The 24260-nt window shown below is 42.4% G+C and overlaps 1 pseudogene; it reads left to right on the plus strand.

Moving 5' to 3' along the window:
* Positions 1-242: 242 nt before the first annotated feature.
* LOC126948900 (calponin-2-like) lies at positions 243-10384 on the plus strand (annotated as a pseudogene).
* The last annotated feature ends 13876 nt before the right edge of the window (positions 10385-24260 follow it).

The following is a 24260-nucleotide window of genomic DNA, read 5'->3' on the forward strand; positions in this document are numbered from 1 at the left end:
GAATGGTTTCCTGAGGAGGTAGCACAGGATGGAATGGGGTCCTGAGCATCTACTAACATTCTCACCATTGCGATCACAACAGCGGGGATCCCACACTGGGGCATCGGGCAGTAGATGGGTGAGGGAAGTCTTGCATTATGGCTTCTATTTTCACTGTGAAGGAGGAGGTGAGGAGCTTTTGTCAGTAAGAGGGTGATGCCCAGCTGGAAGCTTTGCTGAGTATGAAGTTGCCTGTGTGGAGGATGGGAGAGTGCCAGCCAGAGAAATGCAGAAAGACTCCAAGTAGCACGTAAGGCCCAGTGGAGGCTGAAGGCCACAACTTTGTAGTAAAACTAACCTGGGGCAGAAAGGAGGAGAGAAAGCACAGTCTGTGCTTGATAAAGAATGTATTGAATCATGCAAAATTTGGTAAATAAAAGAGGGGAGTGGGGCGGGAGATGGGGGAAGAGCCAGAGGATGGGGGGAAGAGGACATGGGACGGGGGAGAGACAAAGAGAGAGGAGCCCTGATGTGGCTTTGGAGGCCTGGAACACCAGGATTATTAAGAATTCCAGTGTTCCCTGGACTCGGTGGCATTGCTTTATCTGGATTTTCATTTTGTGGAAATCCTCCTGGGTCCTGGCCAGTTCACGCAGTGACTTTGTAGTTCACAGCAGTGACTGACAGCTTCGCAAACCAGGCTTGATGTCTGACAGACGACTACATCTCTGCTGCTAAGTGCTGGATCTTAATTTCTGCATAGCTTTGCAAACCCCAGCACGGAGGTTCCTCGCAGGACCTTCAATTTTTGCCTGACTCTCTTCCTTCTGATATTAAATTTCAGGATGGCATTTCAGGCATCATTTTCTTGACAGGAAGGGTTGAACCCAGTTAAAAATTCGGATGCAGTAAGGGGCCTTGCTTGGAAGGAACTGTGTGTTTCTAAATCAAGGCCAGATGGCTTTGAGGGTGGCAGCCTGGAATCTTCCTTCCATGTGGGTCTGCTCCTCCCTCAGGGAGTATAGGGTCGCTTTGGTGGACATGGACATATTACTTTTGGTACGTTCAACCTAACTCCTAATAGACCATGTCATCACTCACAATTGACCTTAGATCATGGGGTCTTCAACCAAGTTGGGGAGGAGCTGAAATATGGCCCAACGAAAGACTTTAGACAAAACTGCTCTAGTTCTTGGTGGATTCTTGTGAATAAGTGCTAATGTCATCAACTGAAATTCTGGACACCATGCCAGTTTTCAGGTTATGAACCTTTTTCCTCTTTGACAGTTGCAAACAAATCACACTTCCATTGTATTCATTCACCAAATATTTATTGAATACCTACTATGTTCTAGGCATGCTCTGTTGTAACGGTGCCCCTCACTTTATGCTTCTGTGGTCAGACCTTTTCTCCTGTGATTAGGACCAAATATTTGGAGAAAGGATTAAAGCTCTCATTTATTGAGCACCTTTTATAGCCTGTGCTATACGATCTCCAGGCCCACCAAAGAATACATCAAGGTAAGAAGGGTTATGCCCATTTTATAGATCCAGAAACTGAGATTTAGACATATGAAGACAAGTAGCAGGACTGGTATCTGAACCCTTCCCTAGTTGTTTTCAAAGCTCATAATCTTTCTACTTGTTAAGCTGCCAGAGAAGAAAAGCACAAATAAAATGGAGACTGAGTTTTCAAGAACACTATTTCCTCACATAATTGTATTTTGGCGTTGGAAGCAGCCATTTACTCCTTTATGAGATGAATAAGGATCAATTTCTTAGCAGGTCATTTTCTTAGCAGTGAGACTGCATGTAAGGTTATAGACTGGATAATTTTTTTTTTAGTTGGGATGGTAAATGTAAAGACCACATTCACACAGTAAAGCTAACTGGTAAGCCCTTAACTACCTTGAAAAGCTGTGTGGGTTGTAAATCCTCATTCGTTTTGTACTCATTCTTCCATCCACTTGCCACCAGCATAATTAGCTGATGTTAAAGAGATGTCAACTGGAAGAAGGAAAGGGAATTCATCTTGGTTGAATATCCCTGGGGGCACCTGCCTATGTCATCCCATTTAACTGTGTACATACCCTGCAAAGTAGGAGAGACATGTAGGAATTTACTTATGGCCCAAGTAAGAAAAAAAATTCAGAATTTGAACTCCAGTGTGTCTGGCCCCAGAGTTCTAACTTTTACCAGTCTTACAATTATAGAGAGCACTTCAGGGATTTTGGCAGGTGGCTGGCAGGGAGGAGGGTAGCGAGGGTTAGATGTCAACTCAGTAGGAAGCAGATCTCCTACTCAATCTCCTGCGCCTTTGCTGTTTTCTCCTTAATTTCAGAGGGATTTTTACTTACAACAGCAAAAGCTACGTGTACACCCCATGTGACTTTTCTTATTGGGTATTACGAGGCTCTATAGATCTTTCTCCAGAAACGTCTACCTCTGGTAACGTCGTAAGGTAGAAGTAGCAGTGCTTTTGGAGCCAGGAGGCTCACTTGGAGCCCTGGTTCTACTGAGGAGCTAGGCATCCTTGGGAAAGACTCTAAATTCTTTTGGGTAAAATCTTAAAACTCTTATTTTCTTTACATTTCAAATGGAAACACTGATACCTATGGTATTCAGCCATTCATCATTCATTCATTCATTCATTCATTCATTCATTCATGTACTTGTCCCTATGCCAGGCACTCTCTAGCCATGAGAGTTATGGAGTGAACAAAACAGACAGCATGTCTGTTCTGAAGAAACTCATATTCTAGTGGGGAGATTGATTAGAAACAATAAGCAAATACATTAACACGATAGTTTGGGATTAAGCTTCATAGAAGAAAAAATAAATAAACATGGCCCCATGACGGAGATGGGTGGCATGGATGAGGGAGAACACTCTAGGTTGGGTGGCTAGAAAAGGGCTCCCTGAGGGGTGACATATGAACTGGGATCATAATTACAGAGGGAGCCAGTGTAGAGGAACATACCCCAGGGAAAGAAGAGAACAAGGGAAAAAGATGGACAGGTGCTTGGAGTGCTTGAAACACAGAAGGAAGATCTTAGATGACAGACCCAGTGTCATAATACATGCAAAAATGCTTTGCATGTTTTAAATAATTATGTAATCCAAAGATTATTATTTTTACTTCTCTTACCTTCATTATCTTTCCTCTCTCCCTCCTTTCTTCCACCCCTCTTCCTTTCTTCTTTTCCGTTTGTCTTTTATACCAGTGCTTCTCAAACTCTGATTAAAAAACAAGCATTAAGCCAATAAAAACCTCATTTTTAATTTTTGTATTTCTAATCTGTTGCAGACTGGTACTTTTGTAAAATGTCCCAGTACTGTCAAATAACTACAGAGATTTCTAAATGCTTATCTTCACGTCTGCACCTCCCTCCTGGTGGGCTGGTCTCTGATAATTGGTGGACCACACCTTGAATAGCACTTTCCTAGATAACGGAGCTTTTCTGGCCCAACCCTGCGCTCACAGACATGGTCACTGGGGATCGCTGATCACTTAGCAAACTCTAATATCCAATGTTTTGGTTTTAGTTAACACTTTATTTAAATAGAACCTAGGCACCAAAACCACACCCTGGACATCCATGTAAGCAAATCATACTGTAGGCCTCAGTGTCTTGCTCTCTGATTTCTACAGATCCTCCAGACTCTTAGAGACAAGGGCCTGGAGGCTGTTGTAAATAACTGCCCTTAGTTTTTCCTGATACTGTTGTATAATAAAACAGCCTAATTAGCCTAGAGCCAGGGCAGCCCTGTGGGAGATTTCATACACAATCTAGAAAGAAAGCAACGACAGGCGGGCTTTTCCCGCTAGGTCTCAATTCTTTTTACTAAGTTTGAAAAGCCAGGGGTGAGTGTCCAACAAGGATAGAATTCTTGGCAAGGTGAATTTCCAGCTGGCTTGAAAAGGCTTGAGCAATAATGGCTGACTCTTAAATGGGGAATGGAGAAGGTTATTAAAATTATCAGAGTGCACGTTGGGGCATTTGTAGCAGCCAGGGTGAGCTGTGAAACTACGTGGTGGAGAGGTGAGGACCCCATGCCAGGTCTGGGTGAGGAATAAAGATAAGGATGCCAGGTTCCTGGGGGAAATGCTGTTTTTCAAGGGTGACACAGAATTTCTCTGATGCCTCAAGCAGTGCACAGAATTTTTAGCCACTGGAAAGGTTTCAGTCCTCACCAAAAAAAAAAAAAAAAAAAAAAAAAAAAAAATCAGAGACTATTGGCTTCTGCAGACAGAAAACAGTCTTCTCGTTTTGTCTTAATTTTTGAAACAACTAAAAATCCAGCAGAAATTCTTTGGAAGACTTCCCCAGTGGAGTGTTCCTCTAGGCAAGGAAATGGAGGTGCTCTGGAGTTTTTTGAATAGCTACTTTTGGTTTGGCAGACATAAGCCCTTTATCCTTTTCTTGGATATTTTTCTCTCCCTGCAATTAAAAAAAATTTCCTGGAAATTTAAATATTTGAAAAGAGTTTAGAAGTCCATGAAAGGAACTGTATGTTATCATTCAGTTTCAGTCTCCATGGGTACAGGTGTTTGTAACAACTTTATTTCCAAAAATGGAATGTCATGTTCATGGCGATTTAAAGAAGAGTAGGTAAAAGCTTTGGACTTTGGAGTCATATAGACTCAGGGGTGAATTTTGACCCTGCCTTTTCCTAGCCTGGGTAAATCATTTCACCTCTCTGGATCTCATCCCTCCTGTGTAAAGTGGAGTAATGACAATACCAATGAATGGCCCTTGTTAGGCATTAAATGAGTTACATCAAGGGAACCCTCAGCACAGTGCCTGGCACACATTACAGAATGCTTCCAATTAATGCCTGATGCTATCCTTTTGTTATTCATTATTACTTTCAGGGTGAACTCGAATCCAAGGGACTCCTTACCAGTCCTTTCCTGTGCTGACACCTTGCTCATGTAATAATTGGGCTACTTCCATGCTATTGGTTGCCCTACTCCTTTCCATCAGCGTGTGGATTGTTTTTATTTGTTTGATGTGATGCAGGAATAAGCTTACACTGTTGTGCCAGCTGCTACGGTGGAGATAGAAAATGGATTAAAAATGGCAGAAGGGAATTGATATTTATCAAAGACTCACAAAGGACACTACCTATTTCATCTCATTTAATTCTCACAGCAGCCCTGCAAGGTAGGTATATTACTCTTGTTTCACAAATAGGGAACGGAATCCTGAGATGGTTAAGTGACTTGTCTAAGCTCACACAGCAAATAGGTCGATTTGCACCCAGCTCTTTGTGTCCCCTAAGATAATGTTTGTCTTACTGCACTATACCACCTTTTTGCCTTTGATGAACTCAGGAACTAGTTAGGTGAGAGAAAATGTGCATAATGCAAGGCAGGAGATAGACTAATAGAAAGCTGTCACATACAAGTTGGAAGGACAGTAGCAGAACACACCGGCCAGCTTGGCTGCCTTGCCTATTCTCTTTTCCTGAGTTTGTATATCTGCAACCACTACTGTGTAGGTGGTGGAAAATCTGTGCTGTCTAGACCAGTGTTGGACCCTTGACAGCCAGTGCTGTCTAGATTAGTAGTGGACCCTTGACCCAACTAGGGACAAGATGATTTTATTTTGCTTAAACATTTTTAAATTGTTTATTTATTTATTATTTATTTATTTATCTATTTATTGAGACAGAGCCTTGCTCTGTCACCCAGTCTGGACCCGAACTCCTGGGCTCAAGTGATCCTTCCATCTCAGCCTCGTAAGTAGCTGAGACTACAGACATGCCCCACCACACTAGCTCTCTCTATTCTTTAAGGACATGAAGACTATAGTTGGTGGGTGTTTGAATTGAGAGATTGCATAGACCCAGGAGTAATATACTAGTCTTCTATCATTGTGTAACACATTACCACAAATTTGGCAAATTAAAACAGTACCCATGTATTAGCTAACACCTGGCCCTGTGTGGCTGGATTCTCTGCCCAGGGTCTCAGAAAGCTGAAATAAGGGCATTGGCTGAGTTGTGTTCCTTTATCAGGGCTCTGGGGAAGAATTCTTTTTTAAGCTCTCTTGGGTTGTTAGCCAAATTCAGTTTTGTGTGGTGGTGGTTGTTGCAGGGCTGACATTCTCATTTCCTTGCTGGTTGTTGACTGGTGCTGTTCTTAGTTCCTAGAGGCCACTTGTAACCCTTGTCCTTCCTCTCTGAAGCCAGCAATGGAGAATCTTCCTCTGTTGAATTCTTCTCATGCTTTTCATCTTTTTCTTAGGGAGAGCCCAGACTCTTTTAAGGTTCACCAGATTAGGTGAGCCATCTGCCTACACCCCTTTTCTTAAGGAGAAAGTACCATACAATATAACTGAATCATGGCAGAGAAATCCATGGTATTCACAGTCCTGGGGATTATGCAAGGCCCATGCACCAGGAGCTGGGAGTTTTGGGCGTCAGTTTAGAATTCTGCCTAACACAGATGGGGTTGCCATTTGGGGAGCCATATGCAAGCAGTGCTGGGAGATCTGGAGGGGAGAAGAGAGGACGAGGAGAGAAGTGGAGAGAAAGGAGGAGGGGAGAGTAGAGGAGGAGACAACAGAAGAGAAATTTCCTTATGGAGGCTCTAAATGAGAATGTTTCCTTCCTTGCCTTTTTCAGTTTTTACAAGACATCTAAATGCCTCTAGTCTTGGCCTCTTCCTTCATCTTCAAAGTGTGTCACTCCAGTCTTTGCTTCTGTCATCACATTGCCTTTTCTCCTGTGTTGACAAATTTCCCTCTGGCTTCCTCTTACAAATGTACTTGTGATTATATTTGGGGCCCATTGGACTAATTCGGAATAGCATCCCCACCTCAAGATCATTAACTTAATCACACCTGCAAAGTCCCTTCGAGTTAACATTTACAGGTTCCAGGGATTCGGACCTGGATATCTTAGCAGGGGTAGGGGTGGGGTGTGGAGGTGGGGGAATTATTCAGCTCACAAAATTACTTGTGGATTCTTAAGTCCCATGGCTAAAGTTCAAACCTCAACCCTGCTGTTCACTAGCAACATGACCTCAGTCAAATGATGAATACTTAGCCTTTCTGTGTCTCAGTTTCATTATCCCTTAAGTGGGGATAATTATAATAATATATGCATTGATCATTTTTGTGAGGATTAAGTGAGGAAATTAATGAAAAGTGCTTATCCCAGAGCACAATAAACATTGAGTAAATATTGGTGATTATGGTTTCCACTGATGTTATTTAGAGCCTGTGCTGCGTATTTGTTGTTTTAGCCTGCCAACATCCATTTACTTCTGCTGCGGCTAACAGTGCCTCTGTTTTTCTTGGAGAACTTCCTTTACCTCACTCTCAGTTCATATGGTTTAGGTGGGGCTGAATTCAGTGCTAGCCCCAGGACTGTGAGTGGGAACCAGGTCTAAACCCATCAATATAATTTCCTTGTCTTGGTCCCAGGAATTGGTTCAATGATGCATGTATGAGCTAAGTTGGTCCAAGCAGTGTGACCCTCTGGCTTTTCCAGGAGCAACTAGAAAAGCAATATTTTCATGGAGTTGCTGAAAGCAGAGTGTGTGAAGCTACAGCTACTGGCAGCCTTTTTTATCTTTAAAGTTTTGCCACACTGTAGAGCCAAGGTGGGAAGCAGAGTTAAGGGAAGGAGAGAGACCCCTGAAGTTTGAGGTTAAGCTTCAAATACAGCTGGTCCTGAAATCAGCACTTTTGTGGTCTGTCCGGTTATGTGAGCCAACAAAGTTCCCTTCATCAGTAAGAAGGGAACTTTTATCTGAAGGATTTCCAGACTCATGGGACCGGGAGATCCTTTCTTTCTCTTTGAGTGGAGACAGAGATTTATTGGCCATTTCTAGGCTTCAGCCAACTTGTAAGAACCCAGAAGCCCATGTGTGCATAGCCCCAGAGTATTATTACTTGGGTACGGCGAAGTCCCTAATATTCTCTCTCCCCCTTGCACAATAATGGTGATAACAATGATGGTATCTATTGAATGCCTCCCATGTGCCATCCATAAGGATTTTTCGTCCTTTCTAGTACTTGCAACAGCACTCCCAGGGAAAGACTGTTTTGCAGATGGGAAACGGAAGCCCTGGGAGATAAATTTTCCAAGGCCAAATAGCGAATGCTCAGCAAAAGCAGGGATCAGTCACGGAGCTTTCTGGATTCAGAGCCTGTCCCTTGCCTATGCTGCTGCAATAACTCCTATAGCCAATCTGGGAGAAGTCCCTACAATCAGGAATCAAGTGATTCTGTCTGCAACAGCCACAGCCACTGGGCCTTTCTTCCTGGAGGGTGGGATTCTCCTCTTGTTTTGTACTTTGTTTCTCAGAAGAGGCTGTAGACACATAGACTCTAAAAGCCTCCTCTGTCTGACTGGGTTCATCGAGCATTCTGTCCTTCCACATTTTCCAGTGTTTTATTTAAACCTCTTCATGTGTTGGATTTGTGTCTAGAGGATTTTCCTTAGTGTTCAAATAAGGCATTTTATGCTCTTGGGAATTATATACCCACTGGATTTACCATTCTTTTTATAGGAATACACAGAAACTGAGATGTGAGACACAACATAAAGCAAAGAGAAAGTAGTTACCACCTGTTGAGCTGTCATATTCCAAAACAGACAATAACAGCAGTGGGCCAGTGAATAAAAAGCATGAATACACACACACACAAACAAAGGTTGGACATGAAATATATTTGGATCTGAGCTTTATGCCCACTACTTTCAAACTTTAGGCAAATTACTTGATCATTTACCTCTCATCCCCTCAACCCAAAATTGGGATGATAAAAATTCCTCATAGGGTCACTGTGAGGATTGCAGCTATTATGTGGGAGAAAATGAGAGCAAGAGCAAGAAAGAAAGTCATAGAGTCCTAATAAATGCTACCTGCTTGCCTTTTGCTAATGCTAATTTGATACGTGTCCTGTTATTTATTAATAAAAGTATCTAAATACGTAACACCTAACTTTCCAATATCTTCTTTTAGTCCCTATTTTAAAATTTTAATTTATAAATTTAAATATTTCTGTTCTGTCTCTCATTTCCATTTTTCTTTGCATCTGCCTCACCCATCTCTCCAGACTTGCTTTCTTCACTTTCCCATGCGTATAGCTACAAAGTTGTCCCACATCTCCAGAGTTTCCAAGTCCTCAGTTCAGAGGAGTCACTAGTAACTACGCATCCCAATTCCAAGATCCTGGGATAGGGACTGACAGGTCCAACTGTCCAGTTAATAATGGCTGGAAAGTCGGGTCAGGTCAGTAGAGGCAGGGCTTCAAAAGCACACTGATTTCCTGGCAGCTCTCAGAAAAAGAGAATCAGGGTGTGTCAATACCATATAAAGATTTCAGAGAGCCATAAAAGTTGGAAAATGAATGGATATGAGATTTGTGTGAAATTTGTTAAAACACTTGACAGCAATTTTTTGCCTTGTTCTCTCTGCTGAAACCAGGGGGCACCTGGACTTCAGCTCTGATTCTTGAACCAGCAGTGGGTCCTACTCTCCTGTGGGCTGTTGGCTGAGGTCAAGAACTGACTCCTGTCCAAATATGGCCCCCAGAAGGAGGCAGAGCTCCGCAGCTGGATCGAGGGAACTCACCGGCCCCTCCATGGGCCCTAACTTCCAGAAGGGCCTGGAGGACGGGATTATCTTATGCACACTCATGAACAAGCTGCAGCCTGGCTCAGTCCCTAAGATCAACCGCTCCATGCAGAACTGGCACCAGCTAGAAAACCTCTCCAACTTCATCAAGGCCATGGTCAGCCATGGCATGAACCCCATGGACCTGGTCAAGGCCAACAACCTGTTTGAGAATGGGAACATGACTGCAGGTGCAGGTTTCTCTTCTCACCCTGGCGGGGAAGGCCAAGACTAAGGGACTGCAGAATGGGGTGGACATCGGCATCAAGTACTCAGAGAAACGGGAGCGGAACTTTGACGATGCCACCATGAAGGCTGGCCAGTGAGTCATCGGGCGGCAGATGGGCACCAACAAATGCGCCAACCAGTTGGACATGACCGTGTCTACACGAAGGAGGCATTTCTATGACCCCAAGAACCACATCCTGCCCCCATAGGGACCACTCGACCACCAGCCTCCAGATGGGTACAAACAACTGTGCCAAGCCAGGTGGGCATGACGGCTCCCGGGACCCAGTGGCACATCTATGACACCAAACTTGGGAACCAACAAGTGTGACAACTCCTCCATGTCCCTGCAGATGGGCTACCCTCAGAGCGCCAACCAGAGTGGCCAGGTCTTCAGCCTGGGCCAGCAGATATACGACCCCAAGCACTGCCCTCATGGCACAATGGCTGACGGGGCTCCCTTGGGCGCCGGGGATTGTCCGGGCTCGGGGAAGGCCCTTGAACATCCCCCTACCTACTAGGAGGAGGCCGGCTACTAAGGCTCCCAGCACGCTCTTCTCCCACTTCGTCTCTCCGTCTGGGTTTTGGGGTTTTTCTGTATTTTCATCTTCTTTTTTTCTTAACCTGTTCAGTGCTGCCAATCAACTGAGGGTCTATGAGTGGCAGCCTGGGATCAGGCAGCAGGGCTTTTTCCCCCTTGCCTTGGTCCTTCACAGGACTGAGCCACCCGGCTGTGGGGTGAAGGGTGGAGGCTGTATTCCGATATGTGTAGGGTGAGGTTCCCTGCTGGGATGTCCACGCTGTGGGCCGAGCTGTGCTGGGCGAGGAGACCTGGGATTGCAGGGAACTTGTTCCCGAAGGTTCCCAGTTGCCTCACCTCTTGCCCCTTTTGTCAGCGGATCAGTTTGTGGTTTCTGTACCCGCAAAAGTTTCAGGAAGTATTAACAAAAGAAAAATACATTTTTTCCCCCAAGGAATGGGGTGGGGACAGTGGTGAGGGTGATGGGAAATCAGTCCCTGGGAAAGGGGGCCCGGCCATGATGCTGAATATCTCAGACTCCCAAGCGACTGGATTTCCTTAGGACCCTTAGACCTGCACCGGGGCCCTGTGGGGAAAGTGAGGCCCATACAAGGAAGTGGAATTCTGAGCTGTTGGGGCTAAGCCTGACTCCCTCTCCATGCTAACCCCCACACTGTGGCCTCAGTAGGCTTTTGTTGTTGTTGTTGTTGTTGTTGTTGCCCAGGTTGGAGTGCAGTGGTGCGATCTTGGCTCACTGTACCTCCACCTCCCAGGCTTAAAGGATTCTCCTGCCTCAGCCTCCCAAGTAGCTGGGACTGGAGGTGGTCCACCACACCTGGCTAATGTTTGTATTTTTAGTAGATACTGGGTTTCACCATGTTGGCCAGGCTGGTCTCGAACTCCTGGCCTCAGGTGATCTGCCCGCCTTGGCCTCCCCAAGTGCTGGGATAATAGGTGTGAGCCACCATGCCCAGCCTCTCAGTAGGTTTTAAGGAGCCCCCAGCCCTGCTTCTCCCATTCTGGGCCTGACCAGCTATACTGCTTCATCTGCCCTGGCCACATACCCTGCCAAGTACTGCATAGGGATCCCCACCTAGGCACCCTGCTACATGAGATAATGTGAAATACGACCATGGACCAAACACAATACAACTTCTGTTTGTAAGAAGAAAAAAAAAATAGCCATATTGCCCAAAGCAATTTATGGATTTAACACTCTTCCTATCAAGCCACTAATGTCATTTCTCAAAGAATTAGAAAAACTAGTGTAAATTTCATATGGAACCAAAAAAGAGCCTGAATAGCCAAAGCGATCCTAAGCCAAAAGAACAAAGCTGGAGGTGTCACATTACCCAACTTCGAACTATACTATAAGGCTACAGTAATCAAAACAGCATGATACTGGCACAAAACAGGCACATAGACTAATAAAACAGAATAGAGAACCCAGGAATAAAGCTGCATACCTACAGACATCTCATCTTTGACAAAGTCAACAAAAATAAGCAAAGAGGAAAGGATTGCCTTTTCAATAAGCAGAGCTGGGATAGTTGGCTAACTATATGCAAAAGAATGAAAACTGGACCCCTACCTTTCACCATATATAAAAATTAACTCAAGATGGATTAAAGATTCACATGTAAGACCTAAAACTGTAAGAATTATAGAAGAAAACCGAGGAAATACCATTCTGAACATCAGCCTTAGGAAAAAATTTATGACTAAGTCCTCAAAAGCAATTGCAACAAAAACAAAAAATTGACAATTGGGACCTAATTAAAGAACTTCTGCACAGCAAAAGAAACTATTCACAGAGTAAACAGACAGTCTACAGAATTGGAGAAAATATCCACAAACTATGCATCTGACAAAGGTATAATAACCAGAATCTATAAGGAACATAAACAATGCCACAAGCAAATAACAACTAACCCCGTTAACAAGTGAACAAAAGGCATGAGCAGACACTTCTCAAAATAAGACATACAAGCAACCAACAAACATGTGGAAGGATGGTCAACATCACTAATCATTGGAGAAATGCAAAGCAAAACCATCAGGAGATACCATGTTACACCAGTCAGAATGGCTTTATTAAAAAGTCAAGAAAACAGTAGATGCTAACAGACTGAGGAAGAAAAGGAATGCTTTTATACACTGTTGGTGGAAATACAAACTATTTCAGCCACTGTAGAAACTAGTGGTGATTGCTTTGGTGATTCCTCAAACTTAAAACGGAAGTACCACTCAACCCAATAATCCAATTACTGGATATATATGCAAAATAAAATAAATCTTTCTTTCTTTTTTTTTTTTTCTTTTTTTTGAGACTGAGTCTCTCTCTGTCGCCCAGGCTGGAGTGCAGTGGCACAATCTCCGCTCACTGCAAGCTCTGCCTCCCGGGTTCACGCCATTCTCCTGCCTCAGCCTCCCGAGTAGCTGGGACTACAGGTGCCTGCCACCATGCCCGGCTAATTTTTTGTATTTTTAGTAGAGACAGGGTTTCACCATGTTAGCTAGGATGGTCTCAATCTCCTGACCTCGTGATCTGCCCACCTCAGCCTCCCAAAGTACTGGGGTTACAGGCGTGAGCCACCGCGCCTGGACAGAAAATAAATCTTTCTAAAAAAGACATGTACTCATTCATTCATTGCAACACTATTCACAGTAGCAGACGTGGACTCAGCCTAGGTGCTTATCAATGGTGGTAAAATGTGGTACATATACACCATTGGCTACTGTGCAGCCATAAAAAAGAACAAAATCGTGTCCCTTGCAGCAACATGAATGCAACTGGAGGCCATTATCCTAAGTGGATTAATGCAAAAAACAGAAAACAAAATGCTGCATGTTCTCGCTTATAAGTAGGAATTAAATATTGGGTACTCATAGACATAAAGATGGCAACAACAGACACTGGGGAGAAACAGAACGGGGAGGGAGAGGACAAGACTTGAAAAGCTAATTGTTAGGTATTATGCTCACTACGTTGGTGACAGGATCATTCCCATTCCAAACCCCAGCATCATGCAATATATCCATTTAACAAACCTGTATATGTATCCCCTGAATCTGAAATAAACGTTGAAATTATTTTTAAAAAGAAGGAAATTCTAACACACGCTACCATATGGGTAAATCTTGAAGATATTATGCTAAGTGAAATAAACAATTCACAAAAAGACAAGTACCATATAATTTTAACTATGTGGTGTACCCAGAAGAGTCACATTCATAGATACAGAAAGTAGAAGGGTGGCTGCCAGGGGCCGAGGGGTCAGGGTGGGTTGATGGGAATTGCAATTTTGCAAGATAAAGAGTTCTGGGGATTGATCACGCAAGTATGTGACTATATTTAACACTACTGAACTGTATTTATAAATGGTTAAGATGGTAAATTTTATGGTTTGTATTTTTGTAACCACAATTCATTTTTTAAAAAAGGATAAGTAAATGAGGAAATAAAAGTAGGGCAGGGCCTTGTGTAAACTGATAATGTCCCATGGACCAGGGAATATGATTAACTCAACCCTTCCCATGACACATGCACATGTAAAAAAATGTAGGCCAATTCTTGTGGTCCTTGCTTTTCCTAAAAGCCTCACACTATGGGAGTAGACAGATAAGCGACCCTTAGGTCGAATCTTCTTTGTGTTGCTTGCAACACTGTTTTCTATCAGATGAGCATGGTTGATTGTGATAGATTTGGAGGTTTTATGTTCACATTCTTTTCTCCCATTCACTATTTCTCAGCTCTGAATTGGCAAGATTTATTACAGTTACAAGGTTCTATCTTCCCTTTCTCTTTGTTCAATTTAATTTTGTGTAATTTAAACCTTGCCTTCTCTTTCTCCAGATTGTTTTGGATTCAAACTTGCTATCAAAGCACTGGCAGATCACTTCGCCTTGGTATGGCTTACAAAGTAGTCCAAGAAACACTTTGTCCATGGCACTTTGCACCATCACAGTCACTTTGTGTGGAGATGTTGAGTATGGCATTGTTTCTCAGCTGTCCATAACGATGTCATAGGTGGTCTTAATGTGCAACTGCAAGATAGATAGGGTTCTCAACATGGAATCCGAAATAGCCATGCAAATCCAAAAATGTATGTTGGGTATGAGGCTAGAGATGGCAGTATTGAATACAGGTCCTAGCTTGGGAGCACAGGTGGTCTAATCATTGTTCATGATTCCCAGTTAGGTTGGACAATTCTCATGGCTAATTATGCACTCAAAGTTCTATTCTACATAATGCTTAAGTTGTTTTTTTCCGTGATTTTACAAAAGGAAATGCATTGAAATTTCCTTAAATTGTGAACTGATTTGGTGATACAGTTTCACTGATGGAAATAATAAGGAACTGTATAAAAACATTGTTCTCTTTCCTGAATTGCTCAACTGAAATGCTTGGTCTTCCCAAAACAACAACAACAACATGTTGAAATTAATGGTGCCTTTCTGTTGGTATCTATTTAGATGCTGTGACATGAGTGGAAGAATTTTATAGTCTTTGTCTTTGTCTTTCAGTTAGATAATTTATCCAGTCTTGGTCTGCAATGTCCTGATTCTGTACTGCTGTAAAAGTTCAAGAGTTCTCGATAAACAAGTTGGAGATTCAATAGGACATACACACACAACAAAGAGAGAGAGAGTGTGTGTGTATGTGTGTGTGTGAGAGAGAGAGAAAGAGAGAGAGACAGAGAGAGAGAGAATCAAGATCAAAGTAGTCTAAGAAACACTTTGCCCATGGCATGATCAGGGAAATATGTAGGGGACATTGTTTTTTCTAAGGAATAATGATGATCTGTGATGGTCTCTGTGATAGCCAAGGACTTAGGGGTTTCTTTGCTGGCCAGTGTACTAAACTGGATATGAGAGATGGAAAATAAACCCTGTTCTTACTATAATAAGTATTATCTCCATTTCTTATAGGCACCAGCCTCCCTAAGCCTGACTGCTTGAGAAGCTAAAGCTATGAATTGTGAGTAATTGTTTGTTACTGTTATTTTTATTGGGCAGAAATGGAGCAGGTAAGGAAAAATCATTTCCTTAAAAAACAAAATGGATTGATAAATGCCACAACATGGATGAGCCTCAGAGACATGTTAAGTGGAAGAAGCCAGATACAAAAGACCACATATTGTATGATTCTATTTATATGAAATATCAAAAATGGGCAATTTATAGAGACAGAAAGTAGATTAATGATTGCCTGTGGCTGGGGATGAGAACAAGGAATGACTGCAAATGGATAGAAGAAATCTTTATTGGCATGATGGAAATGTTCTGATACTGAATTCAGGTGATGGTTGCGTAACTGTAAAATCATTAAAATCATTACTAAAAATCATTAAATTGTACACCGAAAACAGCTGAAATGTGTGGTAAATAAAGTGTACCTTAAAGTGTATGTTCAGAAAGGAAGAGATTTCTGCCAGACAGAAGCCATAGGTTTTTGTGTTTGAAATTGTACAAGTTGGCCCTATAAACCATGTCTTCTTTTGCCTTCAAACTGACGGAAAGTGGATTCCCAGTGTCAGGAGACAGTCGCTTTCTATTGTAGAAATTGCCTGAAATGCCATTTAGCAACTGTTTAGGAGTGAAGGGGCTGGATATCCTATATCATGGCACTACACTGGTCATAGGTGTGCCCATTCAGTGCCAGATAATGGTTTCATGCCTGCATTGCTGCTTCCTTGCTGGGCTCTCAGTCTTCTCAAGCATGGTCTTCTAACCTTGAAAATGGTCTCTCCTGGACAATGGGATTATCACTTCCCACCATAGTACAGTGCATTTACAAACTTATCACTTGCCATATTACGATGAAATGATGTTTTATCTGTGTCCTGCCCAAAATATAAGTTCTTCCAGGCTGAGAGGCTGTGTTGTATTCATCTCTATGTGCTCAGGACTTGACACAGAGTAGGTGATCGATACTGGTCAGAGATGACTTTGTTTGCCAAAGAGTTGCTATTGATCTTGTGGAAGGGAATGATAAGAGATTGAGGAGAACACCAAGTCATAGGTAGACTTATTTTCATTTTGTCAATTTTCTTTTACCACAACAATGTTGCTTTAAAAACCACCCCAAAACTCAGTGGTTAAAAACAACAGTCTTATCTTTTCACATGTACATCCATGTACTCATCAAGGGTTGGCTGATCTAGGTGGCTGTTCATGTGAACTTGGCTTGAAGCTATGGGGTGGGTCCAGGTGTTCTCCACCTGTCTCTCTCTCTATTCTTGGGTGCATAAGCTGCTAGACAATGCTCTTCTTGTGGTGATGGCTGAATAATAAAAGCATGAAAATATGTGATGCCTCTTAAGATTTAGGCTGAGAAATGTTCAGCACCATTCACATCCCACTGGTTAAAAAAGTCATATGGTTATGTCCAACATCAGTGCATGGGAAAATGAACACAACCTTTAATTGGAGAAACTGCAAAATCACAAGGCCAAAAGTACATGATGAAGCATAGGAAATAATAATGCTATACGCTTATTTATAAATGGTTTCCCCAACAAAGCCAGCTTGAACTTATGGACCACAGAAACATTTTAAGGGTGTGTGTGGAGACATGGCAAATGAGGAGTGACCAAAGCTCTATCTGCTCTGGGATTTCCCATCTGACTGCCTTGTACCTCCCAGTGATGAGAATAGTGCTGCTGCTTCATTTCAGCTGAACATAGCTTGCAAAATCCCTTCCTTAGGCACATAGTAAAGAATGACGAGTCAAGAAGCAGTTACTCTAATGGGAGGTCATAACAGAATCTTTGGTGGTTTAAAAAGGAGGGATTGGGTGCAAGTGGAAGAGGGGAAAACTTAAGTCATAATTTGAATTTCAGAATTTGCTACTTGCGCCTGCTGTGAAGACTGTACTCCAAAAGGGACACAACTAGAAGGAGATGAAAATTGTCCTGGGGCTTGTGGAGGCTACAAAGTTGCTCTACCTGACAGAATAATGATGAGTTTTTGGAAGGGCTTCCATTTACAGAGGATGCCAACATAGCACAATCATTTAAATGAAAAGTTGTGACCAGTGTGTTTGCAGGCAGAGCTGTTACTTTGTCTTTCAGCAGATTTCTTTCCATGAAGTGAAAGAATAGCCTTGGGGAGGCTTTACCATCTACAAAAGCAACTTTGAAACCCCGACATACATTACAAAATTGCACCAATGTAGAATCAAACATAGTCAAAACATTACAAAGGCCCCGTTGGGTGCAGAGACCTCAATTCTGGCCACTTTTCCTTTCTTTATCACTTTTAGAAAATAAGTGTTACCTTGCTGCTCCCCCTTTTTTTTCTTGTCTACCTGAACAACACATTTAAAATAAATTCATTTGTTTGTTTAGCATTTGTTCAGTGTTTACTATGTAGTGACAGCAGGCTTTGTTCTAACTACTGTGATCAACCATCTCATTTGCTCAGGACTGAAAGGTGTTCCAGGATTTGGGTCTTTAAGTTTTAAAATTGGAACCATCCTGGGCAAACAAGGACAAGTTGGTCACCCTAGTTCTGAGGTATTATGGTGAACAAAGCAGACATAGTCGGCACTTTCATGAAACAAACATTCTAACCAGAAAGAATAGCTCCCCAAATTACACAGACAAATAAAATTATGCATGTGCTGGTAAGTTCCTTGAAGGAAGAAAATATAGGCTCAAGGTAGAAAATACTAGGTAGTAACTCCCTTTTGAGCGTGATGACTGAGAAGAAGAGACGTCTAAGCTTAGGCATAAAGGAGATGTGGAGCCAGCGAGGTGGAGAGTGGGGGAGAGGGCCTTCAGAGGGAGGGAACAAAATAAGTAAGGCCCCTGAGGTGACAATGAGCTTGGTGTGTTTGACATCATTTCAAAAATTCTATTTTGTTTATTCATTTATGTCAGAGACAGGATCTGGGTCTATTACCTGGCATGATGATGGCCCACTGGAGCCTAGACCTCCTGGGCTCAAATAATCCTCCTGCCTCAGCCTCCTGAGTAGATGGGACTACAGGTGTGCCCCACCACCATGCTTTTAATTTAAAAAATTAAAAATTTTTAACTTTTTGTAGAAATGGAGTCTCACTAAGTTGCCCCGGCTGATCTCCAGCTCCTGGCCTCAAGTGATCGTCTTGCTTCTGCCTCCCAAAGTGCTAGAGATTACAGGCCCACTTGATGTATTTGAGAAGCTAAAAAAATGCACTGGGCGGGCACAAGGAGCACCAGGGGAATAGACTCAGGGAGATTGGAAAGGAGACAGGGCCTGGTAGGCTATGGTTGAAGTTTGCTTTTTTTTTAGGTTTGTTAAAGTTTAAGACACGTACAGAAAAGTACACAAACCATAAGCATACTTTTAACAAATGTTCTCGTACTCAACATACCTGTGTAACCAACACCCAAATTAGGAAACACAGCATAGTCGTCAGATGTATCCCTTGGTCCCCTTTCCAGTCTGAGAGCCCCACTCCTGTCCAGGGTAATTACTAACCTGATTTCTAACAGCATTGATTAGTTTTGCCTGTTTTTGAACGTAAGTTAACAAATCATACAGTAGGCATTCTTCTATCTTCTGCTAAACAGTATAATATTGATTCAATCATATTTTTTCTGTGATTCAACTTATTTTTACTGCTGTTGGGTATGTCATTGTGTGACTATACCAAAATTTATTTATTCAGCTACATTGATGGCCATTTGGTTAATTTCCAATGTGGACACATTTATGAATGGTGGTGCTAAGAATAATATTGTATCTGTCTTTTGGTGTATGTATATGTATGTATTTTGGGGCAAGGGAATGTATATATCCAAGGCTAAGATGGCTGGGACATAGGATACGCATATGTTCAGCTTTAATAGATGCTCCCAAATAGTTTTCCAGCCAGTTTGTTCCAATTTACACTCTTGCTAGCAGTGTGGGAGCATTCTAATTGCTCCACACTTGGTATTAGTCCATCTGCCTTTTTCATCCTAGCCTTCCTGAAGGGGGTAGCACTATTGCAGTGTGGCTTTAATTAGTTCCTGGCAACTAATGAGGCTGAGTGACTTTTTGTATGTATGTTGGTCATTCGGATATTCTCTTGGTCAAGTATTTGTTCAAATATTTAGCTCATTTTCTTTTGAGTAGTCCCTGTTTTTCTTAGTGATTTGCTTAAATTCTTTTATATGCTAGATATGAATCCTCTATCAGATATATGTTTTGCAAATACCTTCTCTCACTCTATGGGTTTCTTTTTCACATCTCTTTGTTGAACAGAAGTTATTAACTTCAAAATAATTCAATTTATTGTTTTCCCCTTCTTGGCTAGTGCTTTCTGTGCCCTGTGTAAAAAAGCTTTTTCAGATTCCAAGAGAAGTGGAATTTCATTTCACGCTCAATGAGGAAGGCACAGCAGGAAAGTGACATGATCATCTTATGTTTGTAAAAATTCACATATGCTGCTACTTACATATGAGAATGAAGGAATTCCATGCCGGGGTCAATTGCATCAGCCCAAGTGAGAGATGATGAGATGATGGCTCAGGATTGACAGGGTTCACAGATGGGTTGGCTTCATTGAGGTGGAGGAAAAAAAGGGAATGAAGGGTGATCTTCGGCTTATAGTTTAGAACTGAGTAGGTAATGGTGCCATTTACTGAGATGTGGAACTGAAGGCACTTTGAGATGATATACAGAGAGTGATTTTTTTAAAAGTGAGACACATTTTGTATGTGTCAAGTTTGAGATGTCTCCGAGGCACCCAAGTGGAGACTTCTGGGGGCATCTAGATACGCTGATTTGGAGCTCAGACTTAGGGCAGGAGTGTGCATGTGGTGGAGGTTAGGGAATCTGAATTCAAAGCCCTTGGAGTCCTTCCTGATCGGTCTGTAAGAAAATTGATCACTCCTCCTTTTACCTGCCTCTGTATTCTCTACAGATTTCTGTCATGGTATCAGTAAATCTTTTCTTAAAAACAAATTTGTCTCACTCAATTAGTTTGGGAATTCACTGAGAACAAGGTATCTGATAATGTCCCTGTACATTGCATGAGTCATTCATTTTCATTAACCAGATGAATAGGTTTTCTTAAAAAAGAAAAACACAGAACTTAAAAATAAAAAAACAGGAGCTTTTAAAAACTGAAACCTACCATTCAACTAGAATTCACAAAATGTTCTGCAAATTCCAGTAATAAGTCAATAAGACAAGGAAAAGCTTCAGTACTTGAGCAAATAGAACAAAGTTTGTTTCCAGAATGTCTAAATTGCCTCCTGACAGTGAGTAATAAAATGATTCTGTGCTTGGTGCCTCGATGCAGAAGGGAGGGCACTGGGCACCATCCTGTGGCATGATTATTTAAATAGGCTGCTGGTCTGTGTCAGGGTCAGCAGGCAGAAGATGCCAATTTTCATGACAAAGTGGAGCTAAAACAAAGCAAAACTACTTGGGGCAGAGGAGGGAACTGACACCTCTTTCCAGCTTCCTATTTCCTGTGCCTCAGCATCTCCCAAAGTTGGCTCTTTTTGAAAGCAAGAGGAAGAGTTAATGCGTTAATTGAAAGCCATGTTTGTTTTCTAGGTTTATTGTCACAAAATTCTCCTACCTCACTGCTCTGCTGAGGCCCATTTCAGTGCTTCTCAAGAAAGCATGAAGCTCAGGGGTCCAGAGGAGGACACAATTTCAGTACGGCCAACCTATCTACCCAGAGTTTTGAAATTTTGCATCTCTTTGTCTGGACCCGTGGTGTCCATAGATAGGTAATGTGAGCCACCTTAAAATTGGTAGAAAGAAACAGGTGAGATTAATTTTAATAACATATTTTGTTTAACCCAATATATTGAAATTATTGTTTCAACATGTAACATAAAAATAACTCATGAGCATCTAATATCCTTTTTTTGGTATGAAGTCTTTAAAATGTGGTATGTATTACGGTTCTAATAGCCACATTCTCAACAGCCGCATGTGGTGAATGGGTACCATATTAGACTGCTCAGGTCTAAAGTTAAAAACTAATGCAGCTCCTTTGCACACAATGCTTCCTAGAGTTACAGCTTTGGTCTTACTTCCATAGACCTTCTGAGTCCAAGAACATCTTCCTGCATTTGACTTTTCTTCCCACAAACACCCCCAGAGTCTCAGTTTAACTTCTTCTTTCCTTATAGCAGCCACCACTCACGCGATTCCTTGGTTTCTGTTGCCTCTGAAACTGGTAGTGGACGAGACTCAGCCCTTCTGCTCTGCCTTCCTCCGTTTCCTTCATTCAGGGCCACAGACGCCTGCTATATCGGGTTTTCCTATTAATATCATGAGAAAATGTGGGGAAAATACAGCACTGAGAGAAAGCTTCCAAGTCCTTCCAGTCTTTTCTTATACAATGCCTGATTCTTAAGTGAGGTGAAAGCTGAAAGCTTCAGCTGTTTGTTTTTCTCTGTGAAGGGTTTCAGCATTTGTTTGTAAGGATGGGGTTTACCAACTCTCCTGCCCCTCCACCACTTCTGCATCTCCCTCTAGTAGTGACGGCCAAAGGTGGCTTTCTACTGATGGCCTGTCTTCCTGCTTGTCAGCCCAGAGAGCAGCAAGGCCAAGACTGACAAGCGGACCAACTCTGGAGGGCTCTGAAGTCGCTGACATCACTCACTGAATCTTCCTCTCCACTGGGAATTACCAGACACCTTTGGGTATGTTCTCCTACAGGACAAACTAAGCCTAGACAATTGCATAGCTTAAAAAGGGGCATGAGGTTATGAAAAAATGTAGAGTGGGTGTTAATGAACTTGGATTGGGGTGGCAAAAGAGATTGGCTCCATTAGCTTGTTAGAATTTAAAGAACTTTCAAAGAAGGAAATAAAACAGTGCAACCAATTTATTTCCATGCCAACAAAGATAAAAGAGCACCAGCTAAAGGCAAATTCCATCACCTCGTGCCCCTCACATGCCACTGGCAGCGTTAGCAGCTGGGCTCAAGTACATGCTGACATGACTGTGGTGACAGTTCCACATCCCAAACGCTCGCTCTTCTTCCTTCCCCCTCTGCAGTGAAACAGTGAAATGTTTGACAGGCCTGGCCCAGGGAGAATTCTTTCTTTGTGACCTCCTCAGATGGGTCTCACTTCTGGGAAACAGTCTTGGTGAACTGTGCAGTTGCCTGGGATTTAGGAAAAGTTAAGTAAGCAAAATGGCAGCGAAGGTCCCAGGCTGAGTCAGAAGGCCGGCCTGAAGTAGCTCCTGGCTGTCATGAGAGGGTTGACAAGGCAACTTTGGTCTTTTCATTAGACATTCAAACAAAATAAGAATATGCTCTAAATTCTGTCTCCGAAGACCCTTTGTGGCCTAAGTTATCAATCATTACCTGTCTTAGCCATTCAGACTGTCTGGATATTAATAAATGACTTTCAGGCAGCCATCCTAGGCCTGTGTTATGTGTCTTAATGTGTATGTGTAGAGGGCTGATTTGATAGTGTAGTCACGAGCTGCTGTGTGACAAATCTACTCCTGGCTTTTCCTGACATATGTCTGAGCACTCAGATAAATGAAGAGAAAGGGCAAGGTGAATACCCAATCGTTATGAAAAATGTTATTCCTATTGTGGGCAATTAAGATGTATTAAGCCCATTTCATGTAAGAAATATGCAGATCAGATTCATGGTAGGTTAATCACAAGTTGAATGCTAAAACTTTTTCATTTTTCTTGAGCGAAGATGAAAGTTTCCAAATTCAGTGAATGATGAATCTCGTCCAGGATTTACATGAAGATTTTCACTGCCAACCCCATGGGAGATGTTCTCATTACCTCATGCCCTCATTATTAGAGAAGGCTTTTCTGTTCAAGACTGTTGAATCCTACCCAGCAGCCATTCTTCTTTCTTCCTCCGTAACAAAACTCCAATTTTGTTTAAGTACTTACTGTTAATGTGTCAAGTCTAAGCGCATTGTGGTGAACCCATTTTTCTTTGTGATTAGTTTGTGGTTAGGCATGGACATGTGACCCTCTTGTCACCAGTAATATGAAGGGAGAGGATGTCATGGACCTTCTGGGAAATGTTTTCTTCTCTGATGGAATGAGAAGAATGTCTGGAACCTCTGTCTTGTTGGATAGACTTCAAGCTGCAAATCTACACACTTTGTCTTAAGTTGGCCTTTCCGAGAAGCCAACTCTGAGAAAAATATTTAAGTTCAAGAAGTTTATTTGGGGAATGATCTTCAGAAACAGAAATAGGGAAGCGGGGAAGTGATGGGAAAAGACAGGGGGGTCAATGGAGTGTGTTTAATGATAGGTTTCTGTGGGCAACTGAGCCCCAGTCTCGCTAAGAACAGAGTTGTCCCACCCAAGGGGTGAGGAAACCTGAGTGTTTATCTACCAGCTCTCACGAGGCGTTGTTTGAGCACTGCTCCCAGGGTGTGTTCTCTCTTAGCACTTCCTGCCTGCCCTACACATGGGATGAGAACATGCCTGTGGCTAGAGAGAGAATCACCAGTGCTGGCCAGCAGAATCCTTTGGGACAGGGTACATCAGAACGATGAGTTCTGAGGGATGTGAGTGGGCCCTGACAGTTCCTGTTAAGTTGCACAATTAACCACCTCCAGAACCATCTTCCTCCAGATTTACTTTTGTGTGGGTAAACAAATCCCTATTATTTAAGCTATTTTCAGGAAGGTGCTCTCTCACTTAGAAACAGGATGGCTATTTGGCTTATATGTGCTGGGCTAGCAACATGTGTTGTTTACAGCCAGCAACCATTTTGAAGACCCAGTCACATGTTTTAATTGCTCAGTGCTGGTGCTGTGCCATTTAAGAAATATTTCAAATATCACCCCATTTCTAGAAGTATCTAACTGATAAACCTCCTATCCAGTCTTTTTGCAGCTAGCCTCTTCTATTCCCTAATTTATCTACTGAGTAATGACTGACCTGGGAATCTTCCTAGAACACC

The sequence above is a fragment of the Macaca thibetana genome, chromosome 2 (genome assembly GCF_024542745.1).
Source record: "Macaca thibetana thibetana isolate TM-01 chromosome 2, ASM2454274v1, whole genome shotgun sequence".
Lineage (NCBI taxonomy): Eukaryota > Metazoa > Chordata > Mammalia > Primates > Cercopithecidae > Macaca > Macaca thibetana.